This window comes from Schistocerca gregaria, chromosome 3, assembly GCF_023897955.1.
Source record: "Schistocerca gregaria isolate iqSchGreg1 chromosome 3, iqSchGreg1.2, whole genome shotgun sequence".
NCBI lineage: Eukaryota > Metazoa > Arthropoda > Insecta > Orthoptera > Acrididae > Schistocerca > Schistocerca gregaria.
This window is the reverse complement of record NC_064922.1, coordinates 586,020,736-586,033,009: the sequence shown is the minus strand read 5'-3', so window position 1 is coordinate 586,033,009 and position 12,274 is coordinate 586,020,736.

Sequence of the window (12,274 nt, the reverse complement as noted above, 5' to 3'; positions counted from 1 at the left end):
CTTCTTCATCATGCCAATAGGAGGGCGTGAATCCAACGTCTTCCAGGGAAACAGCTGCTTGACACCTGTTCTGCAGGACCGATATAAGCTGGTGGCGGTTCCATTATGCTCTGGGGAACATTCATGTACGCATCCATGGGTCCAATGAAGTTCATACAAGGCACAATGACTGGTTGTAAGCCACGTACACTCCTTCGTTATGATCGTGGTTCCTGACAGCAGTGACATTTTACAACAAGATAAAGCGCTATGTCACAAGGTTAGGAGTGTGATGGAGTGGTTCGATGAGCACGGTGGTCCCCCCAGCTCGCCATCTCTGAACGGGGTAGAACACATGTGGGATGTGAATGAATGTGGCGTCACAGCTGATCGCCCTCCTGCCCGGAATTTACGGAATCAGGTGACTAGTGTGTGCAGATGTGATGACAGCTCCCTCCAGGGGCCTACCGAGGCCTCAGTGCTTCCGTGTCATGATGCGACGCGGCCATTATCTGTGCCAAAGGTGGACATACAGGCTATTAGGTAGGTGCTCATAATGTTCTGCCTGGTCAGTGTATACACAGATTCTAACGTCAATACTTAGCTTAGTCTGTGACACCTTTAAAGTAATGTAATATCTCTCGTAATGAGTAGATTATGACAGATTTTAAATTTTTAAATTCCGTCAGTAATTAGACTGTCCAGCGACAGCAATGTGACCAAATGTCAAAAGCCTGAATAACCACATTTTTAGCACTGAGCACTGAAAGATGTGCACAGTGAGAGTCAATGACGTCCTTGAAGGTATCAACAGCGATGATGAGCCTTGCACACTTGAGTGACGTGGCTAACTGCCCTAGGTTTCTCGACTAAGGGAACCATGGCGCGAACACACCGACCGAGGTGGTCCCGCGGGTACTCAATTGGGTTTAACTCAGGCGAGTGTGGTGGCCAGGGGAATATGCTAAACTCCTTCTAGTGCTCTTTGAAACCCACACATACATAGAGAGTTAAATGACACGTGTGCTGTCTCGCTGGTAGGTGCCATAATGCCAAGGGGAAACAAACTGGATGTAGGAGTGTAGATGGTCACCAAGAAATAGGTGTTAATAAGTAGTGAGTTCCAAAACGAGGAAATCACCCAAGGAACGCCACGAAAACGTTCCCTAGACCATAAAGCACACTTCTCTGGCCTGGACCCTTCCAACGCTTCTGGAGGATGTTTGCTTTCATGAAATTTGGAGATTAAAGTGTGATTCCTCTGAAAAGGTCAGCTGTCACCACTCACTGGATGTTCATTTGCGATACTGGCGTGCAAATTCCAGACTTTGTTGCCGATGCTTAGCAAGTCAGCATGAGTGCATGAAACAGATGCCTGCTGTGGAGGTCCATATGCAGCAACGTTTGCTGAACGTTCTTTGAGGAGACACTGTTGGTAGCCTCTCGGTTCATTTGGGTGGTCAGTTGCTCAACAGTTGCACATCTACTTGCCTGTACACATCTCCGCAGCCGTGATTCACCACTGTCATCTTTGGCCCCTGGTACACCACAGTTGCTTCAGCGCCAGTTTTGGAGAGGGCCATTTTTACGTACATTGTATACTTTAAGCACAATTTACAAACTTAGTGGGTCCGGAAAATCTTCTTTGCCCGTTTGGACGTCCGATAAATTGCTCCTTTTACACATTATGAAAACTACTGCATTTTTCCTGCATTCCCCTGACACTCTATATATTCCCTCCGCTGCTAGTGCTGCCACCTAACCTCTATGAGTAGTTATTGGATGTTGATATCCAACATTAGCGGTGGTCATGTTAATGTGATGGGACAGTGTAGATTTTGCACTGAAAATCAATAATTTATACCCCTGGAAGCTGTTAAACAGGCAACCTGGAACTAGGATTGGTTTACCGTTTTATCCATTTAGTAATGTGTATTATTTTAAACTTTTACCAGTAAAAAACTGTATAAATTTTAATAACAGCAGCAGCAATTTAGATGCCAGCAGTCCGCCCCCTTCCTATGTGGAGATGGTGGGAGGGGGATGAAAAGTTAAAATAATAATAATAAGTAGACATTGCGGAATCCGCTCTCAAGGAAGCAGCGGATTGTGCTGTGCAACACTTACCGACCAGACAAAAATAAATCTGCATGCGCGGGTTATGTGAGGCAGAGCGCGTGACGGATGGTGTGGCGGCCGCAACAGGTGCCCGCGGTGGCCGGCCGCCAGGGCGCAGTGCGATGCCCTACTCGGGACTAGCGGCCACGGCGGGCGCTCCCATCGCGTCAAGCTGGACGCGGTAGCTCACAGTCCCGCGGGGGCAGCAAACGTCGCACAGGCCACAAGCAGAGTATTACTAGAAACCAGGTCTACTAAGAATTTCTGCTCATCTGTCATGGGAAGTCCACAGATTCTGAACACAGACCTTTTGTTTCAGTACCAGTATTTTCATCAAAAGGATATAATATGTCCCTGACCTCTGAATCGTTTTCAACCAAATTTGGCACTGAACTGCAAACTTCATGAGTGTCGGCACTGCACAATTTATAACCTCCTAGCTCCAGTAGGAGAGGAAGTATAGGAGAAAACTGTTCTTCAGCCTCTGGCCCATAGGTTGCCATGCACAGCAAGTGTGTTGTGTTGGGAGAGCGATATTGGCTTGCTTATCGACCTGCCGTGCAGGGCAGTCAGTATGCCAGAGGCAAAATACGGTTTTTAAGTCCCTGGTGTATAGGGTACCCTGCATTACAGGCATGTAGTAGTAGTAGTAGTAGTATCATCTTCTTTATACGTGGGCTTCATGTGAGGATGGGCGTGGCTGTAGGAGATTGAGATGAATAGAAGAGAAAACAAGCAGAGAGAGTGAGCAGGAGGTGAGGGGTAGGGAAAGAGAGTGAAGGAAGGGATGGGCAGTGGGAGAGGAGGCAGGATCGGATGCGGAGAAAGATGGGGAGGAGTAAACGGACAGAGGGGGAACGAGGAGATGGTTAGAGAAACAGGGTGTAGTATGCGATGGATAGAGAGTGGCAGAGCAGGACATGCGCAGGAAGACGGGGAGGAGGAGGAGAATGGAGGGAAGAGGAGATGGACTGAGAGGGGGAGGAGCTGGACAGAGAGAAGGGGACGAGGAAGTGACCAGAGAGGGGGTAGAAGATTATTGGCAGAAATGGGGGAGGAGGACGTGGACAGAGAGTGGACTGACGAGGAGATGGATGGATAGGGAGGGAGGTAGGGAGGAGGGGATGGGCCAAGAGAGGGGGCAGGAAGTGATGTGTGCACTAGATAGGAGACATACGTATGTGAACAAAGCTGTTATTTTACAAAGCAATCGTTTAATTGAAAGTTTATATTGTCCAGCCGTTTTCTTAGTTAATACGTGAGCCAATGTGGAAACAGCCACGGCAGATTATTTCTTCTCAATCTCATCTACTGCCCTTAGCCGTGTCCCTATGTAAGAATGTAAGAATATGGGAAGTAACAGTGTATAAGATAGAGCACTGGCACCATTATGTGAACATGCTCATTTAAAATAGTTTAATGGAGTATCTGTGGGTAATACTTGCAGCTTCTAAAGCATTATTATGAAACTGTGTTCTTTAGTTTACAGACAAATTGTATCGCTTTGATATGCTACCTAGGTAAATACGGTAAAGGACCACATGAAGGTGAAACACAAAATACATCACAATTTTGCATAATCCGCTTGTATTGCATAGATAGTGCAAATTTTTGTTGAGAGAAGCAAAAATTCAGGAGTTGAAGATGGCAAATGGAAGCAATATGGAGAAGGTAGGAAGTTGATTAGGCTTTGGAATTGTAACTCTGTGGTCCGAACTGTTGTTTGTACTGCTGTGAAGTTGGTGGTGCTGTGTGGGTATCAACAGTTAATTTTGTCGGTATTGCTCGGTAAGAGCCTATTTCGGCATTAATTTCTTAAATTAGTTTGTATTTCCATTTTATTTAAAAGACTACGTATCAGAGTACCTGGTGTTTATGTACACAAACTGACTTAAGTTTTATTTTGTGTAAGTGATACGAGGAAGGTTATTCAGTGAATTCACTGCTGGTAGGCCTAATTTGTTAATGCATATCTACGAGAATCAATCCCCCACAAACTCTATTATCCTGTTACGGTCTTTAATTTTTATAGATAATGAGTTCGTCGTACGAATAAAGAATTAAACTAGTTTCAATATTCGACAGGTGGATTTCTTATGGAAACCCTAATATACAGTTCCAGGACGATTCTATGATATCTTGGCAACGTGAAAGCAATCAGTAACAGCGTTCTGTTGTAATAAATAAGTGTTTTACATATAAGACAAAAAATTACATTAACTTGATATAAATTTAGTCTAGAGTCAGTTTGTTACTAGGCGTCGCGATCGATTTTTCTTTGTTAGTCGGTTGTGAAATTTTATCACAAGCTGGGTTGAGGCTGTCATGTGACTCACTACCGCTAACGTAAGCCATGCTAGTGAACTGCTATCTAAGTACCACCCACTTGTCTTCACCTCTAGCAATGACAAATCAAAGGATGGTTCAGCTGTGGGATTAAAATTTAGGGTTAAAACATATCAACAATAACATTACCTGATGACAGCGCTATCCTGAGCGATAGTGAGGATCCGGCCGGGGTGGCCGAGCGGTTCTAGGCGCTACAGACTGGAACCGCGTGACCGCTACGGTCGCAGGTTCGAATCCTGCCTCGGGAATGGATGTGTGTGATGTCCTTAGGTTAGTTAGGTTTAAGTAGTTCTAAGTTCTAGGGGACTGATGACCTCAGAAGTTAAGTCCTATAGTGCTCAGAGCCATTTGAACCTCTTTTTAATAGTGAGGACAAATTACAGAACCTGTTGAACTGAATGAACAGTCTAATGAGCATATACTGTGAACTGAGAGTAAATAGAAGAGAGATGAAGTAATGAGGCATAACAGAAATGGGATTAGCGATATAGTTAACATCAAAATTGAGGATCACATAATACTCGAAGTGAAGTAATTCTGCCACTGTGGAAGCAAAACAACCCACGACGGACGAAGCAAGGAGGGCGTGAAAAACAGAGGGCATACCTGGCCAAAAGAACTCTATTAGTATCAAACACAGGCCTTAATTTAGGAAGAAATTTCTAAGAATGTACACCTTACGTGCAGAAACTTCGAGACTGATTTTATCCCTTGCGTATGAACGACGTAAGCGCTGTAACTACAGTGGCAGCTTGAACTAACAGCTGTGAACAACAAAACTGCACTCGGTCAGTCAGCTGTGAGTAAGCAATGGACGTTCTTCTGTAGTGTGTCACTCTTTGTTGTGTCATAGTTCGCACTGGAGCGCCGAAGGGGCAGCGCAATGGTTAGCACACTTGATTCGCATTCAGGCGAATGACGGTTCAACCGCGCGTCCGGCCGTGCTGATTTAGGTTTTCCGTGATTTCCCTAAACAGCTTAGGGCAAATACCAGGATGATTCCTTTGAAAGGGCGCTGCCGCTTTCCTTGTCCTTCCTTTACTAATCGACGCTTGTGCTCCGTCTCTATTGACCTTGCTGTGGACGGGACGTTAAACTTTAAATACTCGTCTCCTCCTTCCACCCGCAAGCGAGCGACACTTCTAAATCTAGTACTCAATACATTTTCCAGAATTTTCCGAAGAAGAGAAAATATGTGCAAAATTTGTCCCGGACTCCTTGACCTCCGAACAAAAACGACAACGCGTGGGCACCTGTAGCGACTTGAGTGAAATGCACAAACGCGGACATTTGTTTTCTGGGAAAAATCAAAAAATCATCGCGGGAGACGAGACTTGGCGTTGTCAGTTCTAATCTACCACAAAACGACAAAGGGAAGAAATTCACATGAAAGGTCAACGCTTTGACCACATCAACGCTGTTCAAGCCAATATGACGAGTGAGTTGAACAACATCCCGAAGAAGGAACATTCTGTACGGAGCACTCAATTGGGAGGAGATTGCGTGGAACACCTGAAGCATTAAAAAATACCTTCTTAAGTGGCAACTAGACGGTCATTAATACTGAGAATGTTTCCTGAATGCTCAGTAATACTGACCGTCTAGCAGTAAGATTGAGAGGTTGCGCAACAGTACTGAAAACGTAATTGCATAGGCTTCCAAGCCAGAGTCAGTCGACATAAAAGTTTTCTGGGTATGGTACCGCGTCAAGATGTAAAAAAAAAAAAAAATACTGCTGCTAGAGAAAAGCCAACGTTTCGGCCACGGTTGCAGCGGCCTTCTTCTGGGTCTACTGGTGACCCAGAAGAAGGCCGCTGCAACCGTGGCCGAAACGTTGGCTTTTCTCCAGCAGCAGTAGTTTTTTTTTTTTTTTTTAATTATGACGCGGTACCATACCCAGCACTGAAAACATCAAAAACTTTGGAAAGGTATTGTGCTACGTGGAAATATTGTGCCGACTGTGGACAGTATTGACAATATCCCAGACGCTTTCTGGCAAGTTAAAACAAGTCTGTGTGTCTCAGCAGTCTAATCACGCTCACCATATGAGAGCATCGCGTCGAAATAAAGGCCGGAGTTTGGCCCCGATCTTTCGAATTTCGTCACACTTACTGAGTCCAGGTTGTAAAAACCACTGTACAAAAAACTTTGCTAACTCTCAAACTTGCCACAAGAAACGCACGCAGCCGGTAGAACTTATTTCTACGCGCTGTAGTTTTGTAAATTGAGAACCAGGAGCCAAAGAGGACTTTTTGTTTCCAGACTCGCTTTGCTTTAGAAGCCTTTGCTGAGCAGCCAGCTGCCACTCCCAGCTGCTGGCAGCTCGCGAGCGGATCGCGTCGCAGGGCACCGTCGCGCCGCCTCGTGAATATTCATGTGTCGCGCCTTCCGCCAGCGGCGGATGTCGTCCGTGGAGACAGAGAGGGAGCGACATTCTGCGTGAGACGGTAGGTGAACGGCGCGTCGCACAATGTGCGAGCTGAGCTGCCTGCCAGCGATCTGTGAGGAGCGTCAGCCTACATGGGTCCCGATTCCTCACACCTCGGGTGATCTGCTCGCTCACTTCGTTCTTAATGCGATAAAATCGGAAGATGTAAAGAAGTTTTGGGGAGTACACCAGGGTAGCAGGATAGTTGGATGTAAAGCCCTGCGTGGCGTAAAAACCTGCACCGAGTTTTTGAATTGATTGCCAGCGATTCAGGAGTTGACCACCAGGTGGCAGGTTTGTCTTATTGTAAATTCTTGTTCCCTGAAGGTTCGCCCCGGCAAGTCGCTCCAGAAGTAAGAAAACAAGATAAGTCTGTTTTCTACTACTTGCGTGTAATTTTTCTGATTTTTTACTTGGTATAATGTACAGTTCGAAAAGAAGAATCAACGAATTGCTTGTTGACACTACTGCAATTAAGCCATACTTTCGTGCGGAAATAATTGTTCACAAAATCAACAATGGTGCATTTGTCAGGAAATGACGAAATAGAACAAATCCCCGCAGGTGTTTCAGGATAAATCCTCGCAACCTAAAAAAAATAAAAAAAGTCCTTCGAATGGCTCTGAGCACTATAGGACTTAAGTTCTGAGGTCATCAGTCTCCTCGGATTTAAAACTACTTAAACGTAACTAACCGAAGGACATCACACACACACACACACACACACGCATCCATGCCCGAGATAGTATTCTAACCTGCGACCGGAGCGGTTCCAGACTGTAGCGCCTTGAACCGCTGGGCCACTCCGGCCGGCTCCCAACAGAAGTGACGACAAATGTTACATTAGTAAAAAACAGTCTTAATAGGACAGTAATTTATCAAAAATATGGACGGTTTCGGTATTAAGTGGTAGGTCACCTTCACATAACGCACCGTCCGGCTGACGAAGATGACGCCAGAACAGCCGCGCTGACGCTAGTCGCAAAATAAATGACGGTGTAGTTAAGATTGTTTTTACCAATAATTTTACTTTACTGACAGATCGCTGTTCTTAATAATGCTCTCCAAACACTGACAACGGTTTTTCAGCGATAACCCCCATAGAAGATGACATCCAACACACACTGCGTCAGATTGTCTTACGTAAATGTATAATTGCGCTGTCTCAAATAAAGATTTAGGAGAAACCTTCCGACAACGTACTGAAACCTGCGCTTCTAAAGTCGATAGCCAATAAACAACAAATGGAAGAAAATACTTGGGAAAAGAAAAAGAGATCACACAGCCAGTTGATTATTCTTCAAAGTCTGATTCAGATTCCTCACATCATGAGACATGCTCGGACGTAGATAAGGACTTACTATTTGGCATAGAAGTGTCCAAAGAGGAAGAAGAAGAGCCTGGTACTTCAAGGAAGAATCAGAGGACTTAAAAAAGTACACTGTTTACAAGGAAACTAAACATCTTAGCCTCAGAAAGTGAATTCTTTCACGTTATCCCCCTAAACCTCCTTTTGTGTGAAAGGAAGCATTATTTTTGTATAAGTACTTATAGGCCTTATCTTCAAATTTGCGGAACATTTCAGAAGAACAAAACAATGTTGCAAAGGATTTTTTTTTTTTTGCTATTTAGTATCGATTTTTATCCATTTACATCTCAAATGGGGAAAAGAGCCGTACTGCGGGGCTGTACCTCCCTGTGTGGGTAAAACACAGTCCACTGTAAATTTCTCCTCAAGTAATAATCAGACAGTGCTGGAGTTTGGTTAGGTTATAGGCAAAACTTAGCGTAAGACTTCAATCTATCCGTTATCGAAAAAAATATTAGAAAAACTAGAAAATGCGGGGCTTTACCACCACCTAACCTATGTCAATCTGATTTGATGCACCCGGTCAGGCTGTTCTCTCCTGTGCCAACCTATGTGAGAGTGCGATTACTTGTTGGATATATTCAAACGTGTGTCTTCCACAACAGTTCATGCCCTCTACGCCTGCCTCCAATATCATGCAAATTATTCTTTGATGTCTTTAACACACTTCCTAATATTCTATCCCCTCTTATAATTAGTTTTTTGCACATATACCCTTCCTAGGCGATTCTGCGGACAACCTATCATTTCTTATCTTACCAATCGATTGTACAAGCTCTCAAATGTTTCGATTCTCTTCTTTTCCTATATTCCCACAGTCTGATTTACTTCCATGCAATGCTGTGCTCCAGTCCAAAAGATAAGAGACTCAATTAATGAAAGACAGAGAAAATTATAAAAGCAGTCCCTAGACAGTCAATAATATTGCACAATATTATTGGCGTTCTCCCAACACTGTTAAATAATATTGTCAATTGTATTGTCATTAATATTGTGCAATAATACTGTAGTTCAGAATATTCGACTACAAACACACTTCTGCTACGATAATTTACTCTACTTTGTTGTAAGCAGAAAAAAAGGGTGGATAAAATACTGGTCTAAGGAGTGTCAAACATGTGAGGGCGTTGAGGTTGAACAAAAAAAAAAGTATCTTATCTTTTCGTGTGTTGACGATCCAACGTTTGATGCACTCCTGGAAATGGTTCCGCCCATACATTGGCGTCCCCGTACAAAGGTACTTGTCCGACAACCCCCCCCCCCCCCTCCCTGATAAATTTCTGCTGGCGTTTATATCACCATCATCAAAAAACAAAATGATGAAATGAGAGGCACAATTTCACCGAGTCTGCGCTTATCTGTTAAGCTCCAATACCCAGCTACTGGCAATTCTTTCGAAGACTTGAAACTTACAAGTGAAGTTTCACCTTACAATATTTGAGAGATAGTTACGGAAATATGTCATGCAATAACACGTGCAGTAAAGGATTATATTTGGGTAAGTAATGTACGCAAATATATATATACAAGGTGAGTCACCTAACGTTACCGCTGGATATATTTCGTAAACCACATCAAATACTGACGAACCGATTCCAGAGACCGAACGTGAGGAGAGGGGCTAGTGTAATTGTTTAACACAAACCATAAAAAAATGCACGGAAGTATGTTTTTTAACACAAACTTACGTTTTTTTAATGGAACCACGTTAGTGTTGTTAGCACATCTGAACATATAAACAAATACGTAATCAGTGTCATTTGTTGCATTGTAAAATGTTAATTACATCCGGAGATATTGTAACCCAAAGTTGACGCTAGAAACCTCTGACGTTCATTTGCCTGTTGTAACAAACACTTCATTGCAGGGGCCCAAACAGCTGCAACATACATCGCGTTTCTACAGAATGATCTGCCAACGTTGCTCGAAAATGTCCCACTGGAAACGCGTCGATGTATGTGGTATCAGCATGATGGTGCACCTGCACATTTCGCAATTAACACTAGGCTCACCCTTGACACGATGTTCGACGGGCGTTTCATAGGACGTGAAGGACGCATAAATTGGCCAGCCCGTTCTCCTGATATTGCACCTCTGGACTTCTTTCTGTGTGGTTCGTTAAAGGAGAATGTGTAGAATGATGTGCCTACAACCCCAGAGGATATGAAACAACGTATTGTGGCAGCCTGCGGCTACGTTACACCAGATGTACTGCGGCGTGTACGACATTCATTACGCCAGAGATTGCAATTGTGTGCAGCAAATGATGGCCACCACATTGAACATCTATTGGCCTGACATGTCGGGACTCACTCTATTCCATTCCGTAATTGAAAACGGAAACCACGTGTGTACGTGTACCTCACCCCTCATGGTAATGTACATGTGCGTCAGTGAAAAAGACCAATAAAAAGGTGTTAGCATGTGGACGTAATGTACTGTTCCAATCTCTTCTGTACCTAAGGTCCATCACCGTTCCCTTTGGATCCCTACGTAATTCGGTGCTCTACGATACACACGATCGAACAGCGGAAGAGTGGTACTCAAGCGTCAACTTTGGGTTACAATATCTCCGGATGTAATTAACATTTCACAATGCAACAAACGGCACTGATTACGTATTAGCATCTTCCAGGAAGGCAATGCAACGTGGCACACAGCTCGAAGAGCACCAGGATGAGTTTACCGTACTCCCCTGGCCACCAAACTCCCCGGATTTAAACCAAATGGAGAATCCACGTGGCCACCTCGGTCGGGCTGTTCGCACCACGGATCCTTAACCGAGAAACCCAGCGCAGCCGGCCACGCCACTGGAGTCAGCATGGCTCCATATCGATGTCGGTACCTTTCAGAACGTCATTGATTCTCTTTCTGTTGCTCTGCAAAATGTGGTTATTCATGGTTTTGACAGGTGGTCACGTTATAATGTGACTTGAGAATGTAGGATGTAGGATGCGTATAGGGAAGGGGGCCACAATGACTGATTGTTTGAGTATAGGAATTAGTTGACGGATTTAACATGGCAATGGGGCTGGTCGAAGTCTTCATTAGTATGAGACAGATGGGATACGTTGCAGTCGGTTCGATTTATAGATCTAAGATTATTTCGTGGCCTGAGAGAGGGAAGTGGTTAAACTGGTCTGGGAAAAGCCGTACCTTCCAGAATGAATCTTTCACTCTGCAGAGCAGTGTACAGTGTTTAGAAATATCGAAGTAAATGAAAACTATGTGCCGAAACCAGACTTAAGCCTGGATCCTTGTTTTGCGCACCAGCTGAGCTACCTGGGAACGCCCCCGTCGCTACCTTCTGAAGTTCACAGAAGTGCTCTTGCATACCTTGCGCGACTATAACTCTTGGCAGAGGATTGTTTCTAGAATAATTTTTCGCCCTGCAAAGGAGTGTGAGCTATTTAGAACATTCCTGGCCGATTAAAATTGTGTACCTGACACAGTTTTTATGATTCACAAAGTTGAAAGTGTAGAATATTTGGGGAATGAAATCAATATGACCTGTGCTGATGAAGGCGGAAGACGTCTACGTGTGTGAGGCGAGGAACGAGAGAAGATAGTCGGATGTTTATTCTGGCGACTAGCAACGTTAATAGTGGCATTATGAGGGTTTTCTTATGATTTGTAATATTTTGAGCAAGTTTCACTAGATTTTTAGTGCCTTGGTTAGATGGGATGAGCGACTGTAGATTGTTAGAAAAATATGGTAAAGAAAGGAAAAAAAAATTGCGGATGAGTTAGCTGACAATCCGTTCAGCTTTAGGAAACGTAAAGGTACGAGAGAGGCATTTCTGACGCTCAGTTTGATCATGAAGACTGGACACGAAAACTCATACGCCTTCCATAGGACTTTTCGACTTAGAAAAAAGTGTTCAACGTAGAATGGCGCAGTGTGTTTGAAATTCTTAGAAAAAGATGTGTAAGCTACTGGGCAAGGAAGGTATTATACAACATGTACAAAAACCAACACGGATATAGAAGGAGGGTCAAAATAGATGAAGTGCTCTGATTAAAAAGGACCT